Source organism: Hibiscus syriacus, unplaced genomic scaffold (assembly GCF_006381635.1).
Source record: "Hibiscus syriacus cultivar Baekdansim isolate YM2019G1 unplaced genomic scaffold, ASM638163v2 tig00111280_pilon, whole genome shotgun sequence".
Lineage (NCBI taxonomy): Eukaryota > Viridiplantae > Streptophyta > Magnoliopsida > Malvales > Malvaceae > Hibiscus > Hibiscus syriacus.
Genome location: NW_024063046.1, coordinates 170607 through 195892, shown reverse-complemented (window position 1 = coordinate 195892; position 25286 = coordinate 170607). Strand labels below are relative to the sequence as shown.

The 25286-nt window shown below is 33.5% G+C and overlaps 1 pseudogene; it reads right to left on the bottom strand.

Moving 5' to 3' along the window:
• Positions 1–9733: 9733 nt before the first annotated feature.
• Positions 9734–15873, bottom strand: LOC120157942 (annotated as a pseudogene).
• Between the last annotated feature and the right edge of the window lie 9413 nt (positions 15874–25286).

The following is a 25286-nucleotide window of genomic DNA, read 5'->3' as shown; positions in this document are numbered from 1 at the left end:
CTGTATATCCCTATATGCCCTTTTTGTTATACTTTGGTGACATGTCTTTTTTCTACTATTTTGATATATATGTACTACTAGTATTTTGTTATGTATATATTTTATACAGTTTTTCCGATATATGTTTATCGTATAATCTCACTGATGGTGGTTTCTTATAATACTGATATATATATTTCATCACTATTTTAAATATGAAAATAACTTTTGAATGCAATATGTGACCACCTAGATTTGGTCATAACGTTCAGGCCGGGCTTAGGGGATTACATTTTTTGAGTCAACATTCTAAAAATATATTTTTTTACATTTATATTCATTGTCTATTTATCTGTTAAATATTATATATTTATTTATTCTTACATGCCATTTAAATTTATTTTTTCACTCTAATTTCAGTATTAGTTCATGATGTCATGTATGATTCATATTATTTTTATGTTGGTACATGTGACCTTTTTATCTCAATTTTATAAATTAGATTTAACCTTTTTTCCACTCCTCTAATTTATTTAATTTTACAATGATACATACTCAAATGTAAGTAATTGGATATTCTCTTTAAATTTTTACTATTAAGACAACTCATTATCCTATTGGTACCGAAAAGGCGATGTAGGGTGTTCATCCTTCCCCACACGTAATCAACTTTCGAACTCTTCCACATAAATCTCTGGTAAGAAATAGATCTGGTAAAAAGGTAAAATTTAGGTATCCAACCTTACCTAACCCAAAAGATTGGTGGCAAATCCAAAAGGTAAAAATATCCACTTTATGTTGAGATTCGATCCCAGACCAATGGTAAAATACAAACCCTGGTCAATAGTACTTCCAGGAAAATATTGTCTATAAAAAAAACACACATGAACTAAATCAGACCAAGCCAATGGTTACTATCCAATGTGAAATTCTTTGTATTACCAATATTCTCCCACTAATGCCAAAGAATTCTTTTGTAAAAATGAAGAATTTGAAGCTAAACGTGAGAAGAGCAATAGCGAGATTAATTGCTCAAGAACTAGTGAACATATCTTGAACTAGTACATAGTGGTGATGAGTAATTCTTATTTTAGATAAGTGAATGAATCTTGAACTTTCTAAGATTAGGGTGAACTCATAATACATAACTAATCCTTTATCCATCAAAATCCATAATGTGTCAATAAGATATATATATATATATATATATAACCCTATTTCCTCAAGATTCTAGTAAGTGTACTAGAAAAATGACCCAACGTTTTTTCATAGAAGATGACTAGTCCTTCTCACTTAGGTAGGTTATCATTAGGTTTATCTCAACATAAATCACTCCAACCAGGCTATGAAATAATTAAGAGCTTTTACAATAGCTCAACGTCACAATAAATAAGGTGAATTTCTTCAAGTTCATATTAAATGAACCACTCAAACTCTGGGATAAGTAATCATTAAGAATAAATACTCAACCTCTTTAATTGGTGAATTCAATATGTCATTCTCAAATACGATCACCCAAATTATAGGATTGAATTCATTAAAAGTTTAAGAAAACTCATCATCTTTAGCGGTAAGTTCATATAGTCCTTTGCGATAAGACCACCCACTTAACCCTGTATTATGAACTTATTAAGAGTAAATAGTCATCCAAAGATGGTAAATTCATCAAGTCTTTCTCACTAAGATCACCCAAATCCTGGGATATGAATTTATTAAAAGCAATAATGCTCATCCTGTGCATGTACGTTATTCTTCATATGGATAGGTAGGTAGAAATTTACACTATGAATTTTTCCACGGCTTAGTTTGATCAAATTTAACTTAGATAACTAAGTTGGGTATTCATCATGAATTCATTAACCATTGAGCTTTAGACCTATCCCGTCGACAATCAATAATTAATTTCTGACTTAACCCTTTGGTTAGGGGATTAGCTAAGTTCCTCTCCGACTTCACATACTCTGAAGATAGTATCTCGTTCCTTATTAAATATCTTACGGATTCATGTCTTATACAAATATGTTTATTCTTACCATTGTAACTTAGTTATGAGTCACACATATCGATGCCTGTGAATACATAATAAGGACACTAGAGGAGTCGGTTTTTCCCATAACGAAATTTCTGCTAAAAAATTCCTAAGCCACTTATCTACTTTCCCAACTAGATATAATAAGGACACTAGAGGAGTCGGTTTTTCCCATAACGAAATTTCTAGATAGAAAAAAATAGCCATTGAATCCATAGTAGAAAGAGAAATGCATGTTTTCTTGGAAGATCACAAAATTGCTACTCGACCTAGTTGAAAACATACCCACCCGTATTACTTACCTTATTGATAACTCAACTAGCATTATAATATCCCTCTAAAATTGTAGGGCAGCAAACAAACTATAGTTTTCAATACTTTTAAGATACTTTAGTAAGTGCTTAAGTGCAATAGGTATATCTATTTTGTTTCATATAGCCATACATTCTCTTATAGGCTTGATTATTATACCAAACATGGTAATTTATGAGTCTCGTAAAAACAAAAAATATTGAACTTTATCATAAGATTCTCAACAAATAAACCTTAGATTCATTTGACTTTTGGTTAACTAAGTCAATAGATATCAGCTCAGACCCCCACAATAGAGCTAGTAAAGTATATTTACCTTACAAACTTTCACAAAAGTTTCTCTTATTCAAAATAAACTCATACCATTACTAGTGTGCTATAACTACGTTATCGATTACCCAATATCATAATTTTTAGTATATCTGATAAATGAAACGTCAAGTTATAATATTCTTTAAATTCTTAAGTAAAAACTTAAGTTTTTCGTATTTATTACTTGAATTATGGGCAGCTCTATTGAAATTAGCTTTTAAGTTAAATAAACTCTCACATTTTAGCATCCTTACAATGTGAAATATTGTTTCATTTAACTCAATCTTGTATGCTAAGTTTAAACAGAATATTTGAGAAATTCCTTCATTACTAAAACTTCTCTAAAGACTTCACTTAATAATGTCTTTTATTAGTTTTAGTAACTTTTTTATTTTTAGGATAATTAACTTATCCAGTTTTGTTCATTACAATTTAAGAGGATAAAGTTATCTTAGTTTCATAAAATTACTCAAAACACACTTATACGTATAAACTATAATTATATGTTTAAACATTATACTACATGAAATTATTTTTAAGATACCCCACAATTTTTACTTTTATGGTAGAAATCACTCTTTAAGCATACGGGGCTTAATTCACTTTTATATATAACACATGAACAAATCGTCTCTAATTTACTCCATTTTAGAGTAAAGTCATAATAGGTTCGAACATCAATCCTGATTTAAACATAATCATGTATGTTTTCATGTGTTTATTCTCAACTCTAATAATCAGTAAGATTAGTATATATGATTTTCAATTTTATAAAATTCCTTTTATTACTCAAGAGAATTTCAGCTTTTCCTAATTTCAGAAGAAGTGTTCAAGAAATTAGGAATATTATAAAAAATATTAGGAGTTTTCAACTTTTTTCTAAAATAAAAATTATCTCAAATAGTTACCAGAGATTTCACACAACTCCTAAGATAGACCATCTCTTTTCTTTTCTCTACTTGAAAATAAATTCAAAGAGATTAACCAATCTTTTAGTCACTAATGTCTATCATATTCTCATTCATATTATTCACATATTTCATCAATATATTTATTTATTATGAATAATTTGGTATTTTACTAATCACATTAATTCTACTATTTTAACTTCTATAATAGTTTAAAGAGACATTGACTCATTATAGTATTTTTATAAAAGTGAGCACATTAAAGAACAATGCATCATGTATGTTAACATGAAAGAGAAGTGGTGTACTAGGCACACTTAAATATCAGGTCTTTCACAGAACCAATCATAGACATGCATTTTCATAATGTTTTCATATAAATCATTTATGAATTTTCTCTTTCTTTAATGCCTCTTAAAGAATTATGCTTGATGCTTTTACTTACAATGATATCTTATTAAGCATATACATTTTGGGCTCAGTACTTGTGTTAGCCTTAGTAATCTTTCACTACCTTAGTCTTTACTAGTGGTTTATCTCATTTCATAATTTATCCACTAAATTTTAAAGACTAGCTTAAAAGCTCATACAATCTAATTCATGTATTTTTAAAAAAAGCATAAATTAATAGACAACAAGTCTAAATAATCTGAACTCATAGGTAAAACCATAATATCAAAGTAGACTTGCTCATTCTCACCATGCTTGTAACTTTACTCTTCACTCTTTGCATCATAATATCTTAATTAGAATGATCTCAGAATCTACCAATCTTCAAATCAGAATAAATTCAATAATATTAGTCTTTGAAATTTATTAACAGTAATAAATTTCATTAAAAAATTATTGATAGAAATAGAATCCTTATCTTTAGGATTTGAAAACTATTTGATTTGGAGAATTTTTTCATGTTAGCATAATTGACTTTTTACTTCTCCAAAATTGCAACGGACCTGTTGTCTTTATAAATTTCTCAAAATAAATATTTAGTACGACAAACCATAATTATTTTCACCTTAGATTCTTGAGACTAAATAATATTACCCCATGTGAGAATAGATGGTTGCACGTCTCTACATACCAATTATTTCAAGAGCAAACATCTAAATATTACCAAAATCATCATTTAATTTTAGTAACTCCCTATAACCGTTAAAATAAATTTTATAAAATCAATGGTTGGTTTTGGTAAGACGTTAGTGAATACATGTCCCTAGGTTCTAAAAGTACTCTTATAAGAATAAAATTCTGATGGTGCTTCCTCTATGTAATCTCTTTTTACGAAAGTGGTGATGGTTTTGAGTTCCAAATGTAGTCTCAATGGTAGGATTGAGAGTTGTGTCTCTCATCTCGATAATTTAACGATAAATTTGTACCTAAGGTAGAGGATCGCAAGGTTCCAATATTTGTGAGAGTCGTTGAGGCGACATTCTTTAGAGGTTTATTTTCATGCTTAGAGGGGTAGTGGATGTTTTTGTACAACACAGACTACTCAACCAAACGCTCCGAGTGTGACAACACTATTAAAGTCTTTGATAGAGAGACTAAGGAGGTATAAGACAATCGACTTCTTCGGTTTAGGTGATGATAACCCGATTTCGATTGATCAGTAGTTGAGAGAAACTAGGACTTTAAGGCAACTTCACCTTACCCCCAAGGGTAAGCTAGGATGTGCCACTGCTTTGCTCAATCTAATAGCATGAGACAACAAAAATGACTCTACAGCCCGAGATGCCTATGTGGGATCAATCTCTAAGACAGTCCAAGGAAAAGTATATTGAGGCATATATAAATGTCTTGAGGATGCAGTACTCCCAATGGGTTAAGGGGATTGTACGATGTACGATTACAAGAGAGATTTCTTTTGGTTGACTTGATATGCTTCAGAGTTGGTTACAACTGAGTCCTTGAGTTACAGGAGGTCTCTCGAGAGGCTTCGTATAGGTATTAATGCGCAGTGGCGATAAACCCGGCCAAAGTATTCCCAAAGTTGACACGATATGTTAAGGTCGTGGAAAGGGTACAAAAATCAGGATTAGTTTGATAGATGGTATCAATACGCTGAGTAGAAGGATTTTGGTATCGGTAGATCTATCTCAGTTGAGTGGCCTATAGGGTTGTGGATTCTCGTGAGAAAAGGAGGGTAACACCAGTTCAGTCGTACCAATCGAGTCAAAGGTCTAAAGTAAGGTTATGTAGGAGATCGCTAGCATCACCGCCTATGGAGACCACGAGGGGTTCTCACATAGCGTAAACATATCCAGAGTGTGAGCATTGTGATAAGAGGCATCAAGGGAGATGCTTTGGACTCTCTAGGACGTGTTTCTGATATGGGTCCTTTGAGCATCTTATGAGAGACTGCCCTACCTCGGATAACGATGTTATAAATCGACCTCGGAGCCTAACGTGATGGAGGGTCTGCACATAAAGGTTTCAATGCTATGATCGAGAAAGAGAGCAGTGGAACAAATCGACTTGTTCCTAGCTTAGCTGCTTATATCCTAGCTTGTCAGATCATCATGAGGTATATAGAGGATGTCGATGTAGTAGTTAAGATATCAGTATGTTTTCAGCAATTTCAGTTGATAATGTTGCACTAGTAGACGTGAATTCGTTCATTCCTTCGTGGTGTCAAAGTGAACTAAGTAGGAAGAGTATTCACGTAGAAGATCCTGACGTGAGGGTCCAAGTGCCTTTTAGATTAATGTAGTCATGTGAGAACCGTCAATTGTTTCTTGTTGAATTGAGGGTCAACTCTAATGAGACATTTGATAGTAGATCTGTCCACCCGAGAGTGTTCCATGAGAGAGTATCGAAGTGGCTCTTCAAGGATATGATTGAGATTATAGGAGTGTGTGTTCGCATCGAGGTTGCATGGTTCATATGACCAACTCGTAGAGCTTGAGTAATAAACGTTGAGGATGTTGAGTTGCTTGCTTGTTGATCGTTAGTCGCGTGTAATGGGTTACTCAAATTTTCTAAAAGTAGAGGTGATGGTCATGTGCGACCACGAGATGTATGTTCCTGTCACGATAGCGATCCAGGTCTCATCCAAAGTACCTATGTTAGTAGACTAGTGGCATATGAATCTTGCGATGCTGTGTGACCCGAGACTACTAAACGTGTTTGTGTGTTTGGATAAGTGTTTGAACTTTACCACCCAAATTTTGTCTTTAATATCTTTGTCTTGCTATATGAGTGTGAGCTATATACAACACCTAATGATATGCTAGATTATGATGCTTGAGGCTAAAGGAGACTCGTTTGGCTAGCGTTAACTGACATTAAATAGCACGTTCGTGGTTAGTACAGGTGTAAGCGAGCCGAGTCGAGTTCGAGTATTGTTGAGCTCGACTCGAAAACTCTGAAATGGAGCTCGACTCGAAAACTCGCGAGCTTAAAATTTTCAAGCTCAACTCGAACTCAAAATCCTGAACTGAAGCTCGTGAGCAGCTCGAAAAGGCTCGAAATGAAAAAAAATCTTAAACTTAACTCGATTGAAGACTCCAACTCGAACATGTACGTTAAATACATGAAAATCTTAATGTATATTTTTTTTAAAAAAAACAGTACATAAATATTAATAATTTATTTTTAAAAAAAATAAAATCTTAATATGTTATATTTTCGAACTGCTCATATCAAGTAGCTCATTTCGGCTCTTTAAGAACTTGAGTCGAGATCGAGTCATCCAAGTATTTATCGAACCTTGATTGAGTCGATCTCGTAACTCGTGATCTCTCTCATCTCATTTACAGCCCTAGTGGTTACGATCGAGGGTACAAGGAGAATATTGGATCCAGTAATGTTCCCTTTTGAAAAGGTAAGACAATTTTTTAAAATTTAAATATCTTTTATTAATAGCAGTGTATTAATATTATTTAAAATCATAATATATTTATATTTTTATTATTTTCAAATCAAAAATTCGTAAATTTCAAAGTAAATAACCAATGAAAATAATTTAAGCAATACTTAGAGAAAATATATAATAGAAACCATTATCCACGATTAGAGAAAATTAAACGAATAAAAAGTTGATAAATATTTTTTTCTTCCTTTTTGTGTACTTAATAAAAAATATAAAAAAGGGTAAAGTATAGTAATGGTCACTGAACATTTCTGAAGCTTACATTTAGGTCCCCCAACTTTTAAAACTTGCAATACAATCCCGCAACATTTATTCCGTTTGCAATATGGTCCAAAACTTGCAAAACAATCCTCAATTTCATTCTAAACCCCAATTTCCAAAGTAATTCAATTTCATTCTAACCCTAATTCCAAATAATTCAATTAATTCAATTATGTCAAATTTATTATTATTTAATTTCATCTTATTTCATGTGATACATATTTTTTTATATAAATATAATAGTATAATTCTTATCTGTTGAAGAAATTTTTTAATTAAAAAAAGTAGTTAGGATATAGAAGAGGTTGAAAATAATTCGAATTTTAAATTTATAAAATGTATTTTGACGTATAAATAAAAGTGTAAACTACTCGGTTGACAACTTAACTATCTAGCCCTTTTTACTTTGTCATCGATCTTTTAAATTTATCAATCATACAACATATTATTTAACTGTTTCAACTAAGCCACTAGTCGTACCAATTGATAAAAATGATGATGTGGCAAGTTAAAAGGAATTGACATTATTATACATTCTGTCTTTATTATTTATATAATCAATTTGGTCCTAAATTAAATAAATTTAATAAATTAATCATTTAATTAGGATCTGACATGTGTTAGCACATGATCATGACACGTGTCATTGGTTACACATGTCACCACCTAATTATTTATATATGCTATCAATTTGGTCCTAAAAAAAAAATTTAATAATTAATCATTTAATCAGGATCTGACATGTGTTAAACATGATCATGATATGTGTTATTGGTGACACATGTCACCACCTAATTAGAAGAAAAATTAAGTTATAAAGAAGTAAAATTTTGGTCTTGGGCAAACTCAAACCTGAGTCACGCAAATGAAAGATACAGGTGGACCTAAGCTAACACCATCGTTTGTGTTAAGAGATATACAATAATACATATACTATAGTATGACCAATTCCGAAAAAAAAGAATATAATGAAAATGGAAATAATGAGATTTGAACTCGGCAAAAAATTTGAAAGCAATAAATGATGGGAAAATATTATTTTTTACAATAAAAAATATATATTGATAAATTGTTTGATAGATTAATATATTTTTAAATATTAGTTGATACAATATTTTAAAAGAATAAATTTAGATTTATATATTTTAAACTAAATTTAATAATTATATTTTCATATTTAGAATTCATGATATATATAATCTTAAGTTGAGTGTTTCTAATATAATTAATAATTTTAATTTCTTATTAAAAAAATATTCAAAAAATATAAATGATTCATAATAATATATGAATATATTTTTTTATTTATACATCTAAATATAATATACATTTATATAAATATATTTTTATTGTATATTGAAATATTTTGATTAAAATATAAACATATTTAAATACTAGTTTATACAAGAAAAATAAAATATATCAAAAATATAAATGATTCATACATTTAAATATAAATTGAATCATTTTATTTTCTATACATCTTTAAATATAAATTGAATCATTATATTTTCTATACATCTATATTTAATAAGAAAATAAAATTATTGGGGGACTGTTTTACAAGTTTTAAAAGTTGAGGACCTAAATTCAAATACTTGAAAAGTTCAATGACCGTTTATATAATTTACCCTAATTTTCTAACGGTGGTTTAAGTTGGGGACAATATTGCAAACGAAATAAATGTTAGGGGACTGTATTGCAAGTTTTAAAAGTTAAGGGACCTAAATACAAACTTCAGAAATGTTCAGTGACCATTACTATACTTTACCCTAAAAAAATTGTGAATTAATTCATATTTCACACATTTACATTCATTAAATGATTTATTTTTATACATAAAAATAAAGATGGTAATCCTCTCAATTTCTTCTCGTGAAATCTTTTGCTTTGAAATAATGGCCAAAATCGTGCCAAGAGAAAGGATAAACGGATAAACGAAACCTGTGTATTGCTTTTGCTTTCTCATCTTCACTGAAACCAAAAGATTTCTGTTGATATACTAATCCACCTTCCCATATTTGTAGCCTACATAATATTTAGTAAAATAAGGGTCTAACCCCCTTCGTCCGTAACGAAAACATTAGGCCACATCCCCAATGTCTTCTTTTTTCTATTTTGTTGCTCTTGAGCTGAATGCCTTTGTACCCGACTTGTATTTCCTCCTCGGGCTAGGCATAATTGTAATATAGACATTAATAATAATAATAATTAATTATAATACCCCATTTCAGTATTCTTTCTGATCCATGGGTATAGCCAAACTGGTCATGAAAAACTCAAAATGAAGATGTTTCTTACCTAAACCAGGAAGAACATCATTCTGCGAACCACTCTCCAAACCTTGAAAATAAATAATGAATGTTTTCCCATCTTGGAGATCATCACTCTATTTCTTATGTTTCTTTTTTCGTTTTTTTGTTTTGGTCTCCGTTCTTGCTTCTAAACGCTTCAACTGCTGGGAACGTATCTCTACCAACTTCGACTTTGCATCTCGGAATAGAGCGTCCGATCTTGAAGCCATCAATTGCTGAAATCGAATAACATGCAACAGTTGGGGATAAAATTAAGTTTCTGCTATTGTATTAGAAATTGAATTGAAAATATTGGAAAAGCCAATTTACAAACCTTTAGATGATCCATTGCTGCAAGGTTGAAACCAAGAGTAACATGGCATTCCTGAGAAATTCAAAGTTTATGCCATTGAAATAGATCCTTAAGTTTTCCCAAATCAAAAATTTATGGATTATGTGACCATTTTGAACTTAAATTCATCAGTAGAAATGAAAGAGAGATCATTAAGGCTACTAGTTGCAGAACTGAATGTTTTTGCTCCAAGTGAATGCGCGGGTTTTAAACAATCATAATCCGAAGTACAAATTTACCTTAACTCTTGCATAAATAATCTCTTTCAGAACAGACAACACTGTCTGGCAGATGGGGTACTAATAACAGACTATGTGTGTCTGCAACAAAATCGTAACAATCCTGCAAACCAGTTCAACCTGCACAAACAGCATAAATTGTAATAACAGTATTACAAGTCTAGCGCTCGACGCATAAGACGTATCTTTCCTAACATCAAACGCGTCACAGAGAGAGCTTTACCAAAACACCAACCATAGCACATCCATAAGAGCATAGAGGCCAACTTTGTCATGATTTGAAGTCCAGTCCTTCGTAAGAGAGCAGCTTGAGGCATCTGAGAATGGTAATGCCTAGCCATAAACAACTTCGACTCAGATATTGAGATAAATATAAGATGCTGGAAAGATGAATATCCATCTGTACTGTACCGCACGGACAAGTTCAATTTAACTACTAGACATAGATAGTTCAGCCTCCATATATGAATTTAACTTGGCTATTAACATGGCTGAAATATGAAAATAAACTCTCTTTAAAGTGACTAGAATTTCAGTTGATGAGGGTCTTTGTCCCATATTAGGCAAATATTAACTAAGCAGTAGAAGACCATGGACTACGATATGAAAAAAACAGTCCAATCAGGTGGATCACAAAAAGATAAATGACAAACTGCTTATCCATGTTTTAATTATGAGCTTAATCCTCATAGGCCTGATTGCAGGTGTGTAACTGTCTCCATGCATGCACTTGAAAACATGGATGAAATAACATATCATCTTTTCCAGAATGTTGGACTAGAACTAGAGCAGATCCCATGCATAATGCTCAATTAACAGTAAAGTCTGCTCCAGATCATTGGTGCCAATATTTGAGAGAGCACGAAGGACATAACCCGATGGGGATAACCCAAGCATAATCAGATTCGGTTGGAATTCAACAACTTTTCCTCTGGCCTGCTCCTCCTGAAATATAACATAGTGAACAAATTAACTGCAACACAACCATTGAAAAATTTAGGCTCTTTCAGTTTTCTTCTAGCATTTTCTGCTGCTGTACAAATTATTCCAACAAGCATTTCTGAGCAAAATGAATATCATCTCTGCAAGACAGATTTATCATCTTGGCAGTTGTATCTTTCTACAAGTAAAAAAGTAACCGTTGTGCTGACACTCAATATAGTGGATAGGGAAAGTAACGAGCAACCACACCACCCCAAATATAGTTAACAGCTTTCTTTCCTTTTCCCCTTCTTCCTTAGGGGAAGAAAAAATTATTTAAAAGTGTCAACCATTGATGATCAAATACAACTTTGCCGTCAATGGAAAGGTTAAGGCCCTAGAAACCTTAATGTTTCAGGTACGAGTCCCAGCATGCGTAAATACCATGTGTGGGGTCTCAGTCCAGATCATATCCTAGTCTGGATATTTATGGTTATTCCAGTTTTTCACCAAATTTAAACAAGCCAGTTAAAGACAATAACACGTCAGTATAGAAGAAATGGACCAAAGCAAGAGAAGAATACCTCATGTTCAGCTATTCGTTTTAACTCCACTTCTGCCACTTCTAGTGCATCAATAATTGAATCAGTGGCTGTCAGGGTTTCCAGAGTTCTCTTCCCTGCTAATGCAAAGCTCCCTCTTCTGGAAGTTCTTCCTTCGGTACATGTCTGTCTTCCAATGTATCGTCCATGTAAGCCTCGAAGATTTCTTCCAATCTTTTCTCTTTTTCTTCCTGCACACTCAAGCAGGGTTAAATACAAAAAGAAGAAAATCCATCTCTAAAAGTAATCACAAATGTAGTGAGAAGAACTAGCTTAACAATGGCATTCTCATTCCTGAGCCAAGAAATTCACTTCGGGTACAATGCAAAAATTCGAAAATACCTCAATAAAAAATGGCTCCTCAGTACGATCCCAACGGCGAATAGACCGGTCATGAGATCCTGTAACAACAAAGTCACCACGGTTGCTGACTGCAAGGCACCAAACAGCAGCATGATGTCCCTCAAGCGTTAAAAGCAACTCAAACTTATCAGCATCCCAGTACTTCAAAAGACGATCTTTCCCAGCACTGAACATGTAATGTGTTGTGGACAAATTGAACATCCATACACTGAAAATTACCTCATCAGAATTAGTGATCAAAAGGTTCACCAAAACATAAACAATTTAGGATCAAGAGAACTTTTGCATTCCATAATAATTAAAATCATACAAAACCTGTCAGCATGTGCAAAGATGGATTTGTGGCAATGCCAAAATCCAAGCCCCAAATCCTCAAATTCTTATCTGCAGACCCAGTTACAATTAAATCTCCATCTGATGAAATATCCATACATAGGATAGGAAGTTTGTGGCCGTATAAGGAAAGGAAAATTTTGAATGAATACATAAAAAGGATCTGCATAAAAAGGGAACTGAAAATCATTATTATCATTATAGCCCCCAGTAGTGCAAACAAGTTGACTCGCACATCCTGATTGACAATACAATATCCTACATGCTATTATGAAGTCAAATTGGGGAGCTATTCAGTTGATTAAACTTTATTTTTTCCATCGGAAGCTTATACCAGAACATGTTTAGACAGAAAGAATCTGAAAACAAACATTTTTGAAAAACAGATTTAATAGCACATATAAACCAATCTTTGCAAGACATGATTAGTGCGGTGGCATACAGATAGATGCAAGGTCACATCTAATCTCACATTTAAATCATGAGCTATAGAAGGTTTTATACAGAGGGCTGAAGCCATAGACAAAACTGAGATGGTAGGAAAGGGCAACTATATAAATCAACTTCATGTTTTACAGTTGAAAGGAAACTGCATGATGCTTCCATTTACAAATTCTAGGAAAACAATAACAAAATAAATTCATCAAACCAACCAACAGTGGACAAAGTAAATTCAAAAGAGAGAAGAATAAGTCGATCATTCCTTACCTTTACAGTGCAATCCAACAATGCAACAGCAACATATTTAGCATCTGGGCTAAAGGCAACCACTAAAACATCATCATTAATTTTCATAGTCCTCACATTTAATATAGTAAGGCTTTTGGAATCCTGAAAATCAACAAGACCAACCTAGCATCACTCATCTGTTAACTCAGCATGATGACTAGATTTGTAAAAAGGATGTATACATTCCATTGTATCAAGGCAAAGCTAAACAAGATGAGAGTTAGGGAAAATATATGAATAAATGGAGTTAGATGCTGAAAAATGTTGAAGTAGGTGATGAAGGTATGAGGAACACACTTGACCAGGTTTTTGGTTGATGTATTCCCAGAACTTTACATCATGGTCTGCACTGCCAGTAACAAAGCCATTTCCATTTGGAATGGTAGCAATTGACCGTACAGAGCCACCATGAGCTCCAACAACTTCACTGCAAGTACCATTATCAATGTCAATAATTTCAATTTCCCTATCTTTAGTGCCAACAATTCCATATTTGTTATGGGGTACAATTAGACCACAGAGTCCATAGCCAGAATCAATTGTTTTGAGGCAAGAACCAGTACTTGGATTCCAAATCTTCACAGCATTGTGACTGGTTGACATCAAAACACTATTGTCTGAACTATGTGTGACACTTCTAACATCGGAGGTGTCCTTCAAGCTCAATAGAAAGTGTTCTCTCAAGCTCGATAGAAAGTGTTCTTTCAAGATTAATAGAAAGTGTTTTTTTCACTTCCATCACTTTTAATTGAATAAAACTCCAGCAAGTTATTATTCAAAGACAATGCTAAACTAGCTAGTGAACTCTCTGGAGTGACTGGAAAAAGAGATGGAACATTTTTGCTGACTAGAATAGTTGGAAGAAGCTTAAAAACATCAGGAACTTTAACAACCAATGTATTCCCAGCTCCTTCAGTATCATGATTTGCTTCCACATTTTCACTTCAACTTCCATTTTTGCAGACTTCTTCTCTTTCTTCCTGTTTTTAAGTCTTTGTTTTGCTTCGCACTTGGATTGAACTTCGTCAAGTACAAGGAATAGTTCCACAGTTTTTCCTGCCACCTGACAAGCAAGCAGATTTCCCGACTTGCTAAACCTCACAGTCGCAACCCTATCCTTACTTTGTCACGTAATTTCACCAAAGGGCTTCAGAACTTCCCACTTATTTTGAGTAGATAACTCACGGTCATTCCCAGTTTTAGCCGCAGTTACATTCACCATAGACTCTCCACTCATCAACTCATGCTTTACATTGTAAAATAATCTGAGTTCAAGATCTGCTGAACCAGTGACCAAGTATCTTTCATCCGGGTCAACATCAATAGACCAAATTTCACTATGATGGCCGCTAAATTTGCATACAATGCTGAGTTTCAAGATCCCACACTCGCAAAAATTTATCCTTGGAAGAAGTAACAAGTTTTTTATCAGAATCAAGGAAAACAAGGTCAGTGATCTGCAAGTTGCAAAATGCAAAGAAATTAAAACATATACAGATAACAAATACCACGATAAGTTCTTAACTTTAATAAAAAGATTTACAAATGACAAACCTGATCACGATGCCCACGAAGGCGAAAAAGACCCGTCTCACCAACAACATCCCACAATATAATATCATTGTCTTTACTTCCGGAAGCAAGTAAAGATCCAACCTTATTGTACCTTAAAGCAGTCACAGCCCCTTTATGTCCATTCAATGTAGTCTCACAACTTCCTTTATCACAATCCCAAATCCTTATACTACCATCAGCATAACCACTTGCCACCTGCAATTTAAACCTTATTTTCATTCGCTCATACTAATTTTTATGAAAATCGCTAAGAATGCATGAAGCACTTTAAGACTACATTTGGTTGTTACTATTACAGTTCACAATTTTTTAAAAGTTCCTAATTTATCAATGGGAAAACAACATCGGGCAAGTTTATTATTCAGAAAAGAATATATATTATATCTAAACGAAACTTTCAGGTATTGCTTCAATCAAAGCTACAAAATAAAACGGAGCATCCATTACAATTAATGATAAAGGAAGGAGAATGAAAAAAAATTACCAGTGAAGAAGGGGAGGAGACGACACAGTTTACGAAGAGAGAGGAGCCGCGAGAGGAAACAGAAGGAGACAGAGTTTTGGTGCAGACGACTTGACGGACGTGCCAAACACCGATCTTCTCGAGAGCCGGAGCTAGAAGGTGCTTGCCTGAGCTGTCGTATGTGATATTCGATTCAACAGATACAATTACACCGAAGGAAGCCGCCTGCTCGTACCTTAGATAGGATTTCACCATTGTCCCCGCCGCCGCCGCTGTTGTTGCTTCTTTTTGCTCTGGCAGTTTGGTAACAGTTTCAAGGGTTTAAGCAAAGGTTTCTCTCCTTCAACTTTTGTGTGTTTTCTATGGACTTTGATTAATAAATGTGCTATCTCAATAAAAATAACCTATTTAATTTTGGGCTTAAACCGAACCCAATATGTTTTTCCATAATAGTCTTTAAATTTGATATTTTTATTTGAAAATATGTATATTCGAAATTTTTTTTAAAATTCAAATTTTAAAATAAAACTAAATCGCCACTCTTTGGAGTTAGATGTGGTGGAATACTTATAAAATTATTTTTAAAAAGAAAGATTCTTGAAAATCTTGTTTCTAAAGATAATTTTATCAAGTCCACATTTAAAAACTATGGAATAAAAATAAATAGATTCGAGAGTCGATTATGTTGTTTTAGTAGTGTAATTACAAGTTTGAACCAAATTTAAATTGCGAACCTTATTCATGCAAGTTAATATAAAAAGATTGCATTTTATTTGGAAATAAACAAAATTAGCTTCATTTCTAAATTAAATTATATAATTTACATGGTTTTAAAAAAATGTCCTTTTGTTTCAAAAACAATTAACGAATATTTCACTCCAATTATTTAGGAGACTATCTCGTTATTGTTCTAATAAAATAATATTTTTAATTTAAATCAAATACGCTATGCAACGACATTATTGAATATCATGAATGAAACATATTTAAAATACATGAAATAAGTGAAAATAATAAAATTAATGATGTACGAAATTAATTGTATTATAATTAAAGGTAAATTAAATGGTTGATCACTTTCGTTTACTATTTGTATACTCTTACTCAACTAAATTTAAAAAACATAAGTTTTGGTCACTTACGTTATCGTTTTATTAAGATTTGGTCACTGAGATGTAAGTTGTCGTTAGTTTGATGATGTGGTATGTTAGTAAAAAGATTTAATTTTTATTTAAACCCCTGAACTTTAGATAAAATATTAATCATAGGTCTTTTTCTAAACCCAAAGTAGTTTAGGGATACAATATCAATTTACCCCTTTTCTTAATATGTTTTCTTCACAAACCCTATCTTGAGCTTATGTAGTAGCACACCTCCATTGTTGTTCATCTTTTTCGTCACTGGTCACCTGACGGATATGGAGCAAGAAGCTCTAGCAAATCGATCTCAAGCAACAATCCTAGTACTATCTTAATTTTGTTTGACGGAGCTTATCATCGGTTTCAACTAGTAAATTTAAGCAATCTGATATCGCTGGAAAACAGTATCACAATCGTCATGTGGTTGGTAATAAGGTTAAGTTGATGAAGTTTTTCCTATTAGATTGGGTAAGATGAAGCTTGGTGGCTTGAATGAGCTCTATTGATGGCTTCAACGGGTTGTACTAAATATTGTATAGTCTATGCATCATTTGAATTGCCACAGTTGTTTGACTTATTTCTTTGCTTTGGTTATAGTTTACAGAAAGAAACTTTCATAAATTTGTCTGATGTTTGGGTAGAAGAAGTGGAGCTTTACTCTACCAATCAGAATTGTGTCAAGATGTTTATTGGAAAGTAAGTTGATAGAGTAAGTTTTAGTGTTTTTTGAAAGATAAATCAATATCGTTCACACGAATCAAACCTATCTATCGAAAAAGCTAAGGATAGATTAAATAAGTTTATTATACGTCTAGAGAAGATCCTCTAGAAAGTATCAAATTTCTGTTAACAAAAATCTTTGGAAGACTTATCTCTCTAAGAAGAGTCTCTAGAAGTTCTCGGAGACACCCTACTCTCAATAGAACCATCTTTCATTGGAATCGCTTTTCCAAATTATACTCCTCAGTTTTTGACATCATTCTTGACAGAACCAACAATTGATAGTCATATTTGCTATAGTTTGCCATTTTATTAACTAGGAGTGAGTAAATATCTACTCAAAAAATTGATTTTTTACTCGACTTGACCTGAAAAAACACAAATTGACTTTCGAGTAGTATTTTCATAAACTCGACTCGACTTGAAAAAAATTTGAAATTCAAATTGTGTTGTAAAATACAACTCAAATAACTCGAAATATTTAATAATTAGTGGATTGATTTTCAAGTTTATGTCGAGTTCTTTGACTTTATATGATATATGTATACCACATATGAAAAAAATATGAATATATATATATATATATTGTTATTAAAAAACCATTTAAATTGGAATAAAATAATATCATAATATTATAAATATTTACAATTAAAATTAAACAAAAACTAAAAAATTCGACTCGATCCGACTCGACTCGAAAAAAATCAAGACAACTTCGAGTTATAAAATAGAACTTGTCTACTTGAATAACTCGAAAAAAAATTACTCGACTTGATCAAACGCTCACACTAGTATTAACAAACATGATGACCTTAGGGCTGGCACCAATCATTAAAGGGTCAACATATTAATCCATCAAACAAACCTAATCTGTCTCACCTAGACTAATCATCTTCTTCTACCTTCAATCCCTCTCCTCACAAGGATCAACCCCAGGCTCACAATCAAATTAATCTTCAACGATTATGACTCTCCGTCCAAACTAAAAAAGATAAACCATCAATGACAAACGGGATAAACTTGTTCCATCAATAAAGTTGATACTAGACAACTTGATAATATTTTGAGAAAAAACTCTTTGGTAGTTTTCATTTTCTAAGAAACCTCATGGAACAAAATTGTAAATTCAGTCATAAAAGAGACATTGCACCCATTAATGCTATAAGATGATTCACCTTTCGTGTTATCTTAATTTGTTGGTGATTAAATCATTTTTCTAAAAGAAATATTTTGAACCCCACTTTTTTTTTAAATATAAATAATGTTGGTTCATTATTTTCTCCCAAATAAAATTAAAAGATTGAATAAAATTAAGTGTTTACATACATCCTCCTCCTCCTATTGATTCACCTAAATCAAAACTTTTATAAAGGAAAATATATGATGAATGACGGGTGTTGTTATTGACACCATGTAGACACTAGTTTTTGTCCGTTTCTACAAAAATATTTTATTATTATTTTATTATTATTTTTGTAGGCCCCACACTCAACCACCACGATTTAACAACCCCGATTTAGTGGGATTCAGAAAACACACCAACTTATTTGAGTCATATTGAAACACTAAAAATTGAGGCATTTGAGTCTAAGTGGGACTCTAAAACATCTCTAAAAATAGCCAATCACTAGGATATTTAAAGGCAAGAAAGGGGGAAGGTAACAGAGACAGATATTGGAACAAGCCATTGATTTGGGCAAAGAGGATTCTTTCTTTTATTTTAGCCTTCAGCCCATTATTGTTTTCCCATTTATGCTTATTCCCCTACTCTACTTCGCCTGGTCCGGAAAGACTTCCAAATCCTTGGAGCACCCGAAGGAATAAAAGTTTTCTGATCAAGTTCAGCTCGCAACAGTGCGGCTCGGTTCGCTCCACAATCCAGCACTGTACCATCGTCGTTCCATGTCTCATCAAGGGTTCCTCTCTCCAACTACATTTTCAGGTGTCCTAGGATATTTAAAGGCAGAAAGGGGGAAGGTAACAGACAGATATTGGAACAAGCCATTGATTTGGGCAAAGAGGATTCTTTCTTTATTTTTAGCCTTAGCCCATTATTGTTTCCCCCATTTATGCTTTCCCTACTCTACTTCGCCTGGTCCGGAAAGACTTCCAAATCCTTGGAGCACCCGAAGGAATAAAAGTTTTCTGATCAAGTTCAGCTCGCAACAGTGCGGCTCGGTCGCTCCACAATCCAGCACTGTACCATCGTCGTTCCATGTCTCATCAAGGGTTCCTCTCTCCAACTACATTTTCAGGTGTCCAGTTGAAGCGTGTTTCTTCTTGGAATTGATGTTGTCGTATCACTCTGCCACTGCTTCAGCTTTGATGACTTCGATGCTCACTGTTTCTCGTAGTAGCGTTGCTTGGTTCTCTGAAGGGTTAACTTTACATTGTTATAAAATTCTCCATCATAGTATGTGTAAAAAGTTGATTTTATTTTTAAATTTTAGCATTTTTATTATTATTTATTTTATGTTTTTTACTTCTTATTAATTTAATTTTATTACTTTTAGAATTTAACATTTTTAATTTTTTCCCTTTGATTCATTTAATATTATATATATATTATTATATTATTTAATATTTATTATTATTTCTTATCTAACATTTTTAACTTTTTAGGTATATTTTCAATCGATCAAAGGTAATTAGTTTGAATTGAATTTTTAAATTTCGATTTAAATTTTAATTTTAGCAATTAAGACAACTAACGAATTAATTGATACCAAAAGGGCAGTACAATGGTGTTAATCCTTCCTTGACTATAACCCAACCCGACACTTTCTGGTAAAACGCAACCAAGTAAGATGGTGTTTGATCCACCTAAATGTTTTTAAAATGATCGGTGGCGATTCTAACCCATTATTTCAAGTCGAAGCCCAATTCCGGGCCCAACAGAAAGACGATCGCGACAGCTTGGCAACTCTGCTGGGGATAGGTAAGTGAGTCAGGCCAGAATTAATTCTCGGTTGACTTTTTATGCGAAAATAATAAATTTTAATTTTAATTTATTTCTTCGATTCTAATTATTTATCTTTGATTATTTTTCAAATAAATAGTTGTACTGACATTTTTCTCAATGATTTCAGATTTTTGAAAAAGTTTTCATCTCAGGCTCTATACCTGAGCTCCGAACCCTTTTCAGTGGGGTGAAAGTGACACCTTCATGAGAATTTATTCTCCGCATAGGCCTGACAAGTAACCTTCGGGATTTATATACCTTATGTCTTCGTGTGAATTTATTCACCGTACAGACATAAGGGAATGTTTCCTCTCGAGTTTAAATTAGTCCACATAAGCTTGTAATGGGCTTAGGACTAAGGGTCTGGCAAGCCCAATGGGGCACCAACAAGGAGAACTCGGGTACCTTTTTTTAAGAACCTAAACTGGGAGACTACAAGGAGTTAGAGCCCACCCCAAAACCTCATTCTAAACCCTAGGCTATCTTAAGTTATTTCCTGCTTTACTTTCTGTTCAAAGCATGCGAACTAGAAAGATATGCGGTTAGGACTTTTTAAAAATTAACATGCAGGATAGAGATCATGTCCGAGTAGGAATACTAAGCATGCTTGGGTAGATATCATGTAGGGTAGGACTTTTTCATGACTGTTTTGATTATTATCTTTACCTCACTAACTCTTTTCATTTTTGCTCTCTTTTATTTTATTTTTATCTTTTTCATCATTCATTCAAAAGAGGTGTTGATCCACCAAAAACGTGTTTGTTAAACGTAAATAATTTTCATTAATGGACAAGAAGGTTATAATACAAGAGATGAAAAACTCAGAAGTCTAACTATGGTCAGAGAACACTCAGAATGGACTGAAATTCACACTATACGCACCAAAAGTTGACTTTTTGAGTTAGCAAAGGTTACAGGGGCAAGACGAGAAAAGGTTACCTTCAAAGACAACATGCCACTATAGACAAATTCAAGAAGCAAGCTTCGGATAGTTCCTATCGAGGGAGGACTCCAATGGCACTTTCGTTAGGAACAGGCTCAACAGAGAGTGAAAACCGGAGATGCAGTCCTTCGAGACTTTTTTGGGGCAAGCAGCTCGTCACTTGCACAGTTTAGCCAAAGGAGCCGGAACGGTTCGACATGATATTCAACCGGTGACAGAAAAAAGATGGAAAACGAATCAACTTGTCAGAGGTTGTTCGGGATCTATACCATCAAAATGTTTTTTGTCTCTTCAGATGTAACACTTTTGTCCCCAATAAGGATTGTTTATGATAACAGGCATATTTTTGGATCAATGCCTCGAACATTGCATGCATTATGCATTTAAACATATATTTGCATTTTGTTTCTTTACATTCGCATTAACTAACAGAAGCATGTCTCATCAAAAGGAACAAACACTAAACATACCACCTCAAGCATTGGACATACCCCATCCACATAATACTCGTTTCAAAAAGAAGAATATGGAAGCCAAAATTGCTCAGATCGAGGAGAACATGTTGAAGCTGCAAAGAGAGTCGGAAGACAAGATAAACCAGAGCAGTCGAAGTACTTTGGATACAATCACAAAGAGCTAAGAGTCCTTGGTCGATCAAATTGTGGCCAAGTTATCTGGTTTACATCAAAAGAAGTCCTGGCAAGTGAAACAGATGAGGGCTCTAATCCTCAACATTTGGAAATAGTGGGGCATCCTAATGAGGATTTATTCTATTTTACAGTATCCTGTTTGGACTTGTTTTTTGAACTTTCTCATATTTTATTTTTGTAACTTGCTTTTGAACTTTGACATATTTCTTTTTATGAATTTTTTATGAGCATTGAATCAAATTTACAACTTGAAATTCTTTGAATATCAACTGAATTGAAAAAACTATGTAAATGATTCAGAGTTACAGATCTTTGACAAAGTAACACGATTAAAAGCCGGTAAAACAAGGAATTTGACCTTACCCAAAAAATAAGCTCAAACACCATACCATTCTCTTGCAAATAACCAATATAGCCTTGTCCCTTCATAAGGCTTGGTATTTAGATGTGTATAGATACAGACAACATGGGGCATCTTTTGTATATGGCATTACTATACTTTTTGTTTAAGACGTTTAGTGATGATAATGATCTTCACAGATGGAATAGTCAGGTAAACAAATCTAGTTTAAGTCAGTTGCTTGGAAATTAAACTCTAAAGATGAGATTCCTTGACTTTCAACAACACATAGGCTATAACAGGTTCTTATTGACAAACTTAAGAAATTGGAGTCGTCTACCCTTATTATAATATTATATATACAATAAAGCTTGAGTTGTCCCTCTAAAGCAATTGGTTAAACGCCCTGACTTTATGGATAAGATTCAGCTAGCCTGATAAATGTGATTATAATATACAATAAAGCTTGAGTTGTCCCTCTAGAGCAATTGGTTAAACGCCCCGACTTTATGGATAATATTTAGCTAGCCTGATAAAGGTGATTATAATATTAAGTTGTCCCTATAGAGCAATTAGTTAAATGCCCCGGTTTTATGGATCTAGCTAGCCAGACAATGGTAAATTTATCTAAATAAGGAGTTTCGATAAAAGATAGACTAAGGGAGTTAAGAAACACCTATTATAGTCAACTTCACACGAGCACTCAGGAATTTCATCTTTAGACCGATATTTCGGCACTACCATTGTTAGAGGAGCCTACGAAACTTGAACAAATGGAAGATTTTAGAGGACCAAAATAGAAGATCTAGTAATTGATCATGCTAGTTGCGTCATTTTGTCTGCATCCAATTAAAATGCCAAGCCAAAGAAAAACATGTTGCAATGACCAAAAATGACATTTTTTATGGCTGAAACCTTAGGTCAACCTAAAGCCAACTCATCCATTTGAATATTTGTCAAAGAGCTATAACTCTGAAAGAGGTAAAGAGCTATTGATTCTTTTGATATTCTTTGAACTCATGTTTATGATTTGATTCGATTGCGAGTCTAGATTAAGGGGAAATGTTTTACAGAATTTTAACATTTTTATATCTTTTTTCTTCCCTCCTAAAATAAGAGAAAGGAAAAAAACATTTTCAAACAAGACAGTCTCAAATGTGAAAGGCTGCAACCCGAGAAGAAAATGGGGCATGGTCGATTCTGAGTATAAGACCGACATACAAAATGAGGCTCCATCTAGAAGATAAAGCAGAGCCAATTCATGTTGCATGCATCTTAGGCATATTTAAGAGCATCACATTTGTTGTTTTTTTCACAAACATAATTTTTGCATCTTTAGAGTCAAGTTTCAACTTCAAGGAGAAAGATACTTGATTCAAAATAGTTTGTAAAAAATCGATGGTGGTTGCTTACTTACCAACGATGAGCTACACCTCAACCAATTTGATATATTGAAAGATCGACATATCTTAGAATCAACTTCAGACGGGTTTGAGAGCTAATTCAGAATGGATCCAATTCACGTTTTCAAACCAGATTTCAACTCCACGACGGAGGATATCTAGCTGAAAAATTTTGGATTTCCCGTGAAAGGGAGTCATCTAAAGAATTATGATCAGTTTAAACCCACGGATGGGGACCATCCTTCATTTAGAGGAAATTTACAGCATTGATTAAGTTGAGAAAAGTTGTTTGTCAACAAACAACTTTCTAGTTTCACTTAGAGTCAATTTCAACTTCACCGCGAAGGATATTGAACTTGAAGCAACATTCATCTTAGATTGGATTTCAACTTCACGACGAAGGATATCCAATTCTAGGCTCAACTTTACAACGAATGGGTCATCCATGATTTCAAATTCACGGCGAAGGATATCGTGCCCACCAACAACATTCATATTTAGATTGGATTTCAACTTCACGACGAAGGATATTCAATTCAAGGCTCAACTTCACAATGAAGGGGTCATCGACGATTTTAACTTCACGACGAAGGATATCGTGCCCACCAGCAATATTCATCTTTAGATTGGATTTCAACTTCACGATGAAGGATATCCAATTCAAGGCTCAACTTCACAACGAAGGGGCCATCAACGATTTTAACTTCATGATGAAGGATATCGTGCCCACCAACAACATTCATCTTTAGTTTGGATTTCAACTTCACGACGAATGATATACAATTCAAGGCTCAACTTCACAACGAATACACCATCCACGATTTCAACTTCATGACGAAGGATATCGTGCCCACCAGCAACATTCATCTTTAGATTGGATTTCAACTTCACGACAAAGGATATCCAATTCAAGGCTCAACTTCACGATGAAAGATATCCAATTCAAGGCTCAACTTCACAACGAAGGGGCCATCCACGATTTTAACTTCACGACAAAGGATATCGTACCACCAACAACATTTATCTTTAGATTGGATTTCAACTTCACGACGAATGATATCCAATTCAAGGCTCAACTTCACAACGAATGGGTCATCCACGATTTCAACTTCATGACGACGGATATCGTGTCCACCAGCAACATTCATCTTTAGATTGGATTTCAACTTCACGACGAAGGTTATCCAATTTAAGGTTCAACTTCACAACGAAGAGGTCATCCATGATTTTAACTTCACGATGAAGAATATCATGCCCACCAACAACATTCATCTTTAGATTGGATTTCAACTTCACGATGAAGGATATCCAATTCAAGGCTCAACTTCACAACGAATGGGTCATCCACGATTTCAACTTCACGACGAATGACATCGTGCCCACCAGCAACATCCATCTTTAAATTGGATTTCAACTTCACAACGAATGATATCCAATTCAAAGATCAACTTCACAGCGAAGGGGCATCTTTTTACAAACCCTCGAGTTCGATTGCATTCAGCTCAAGGGCATAACAAATTTACAGCATAGCTCAAGGCAAGAAGGGTTATTTGTTAACAAAAAATGTCGAGCTTGATTCCATTCAG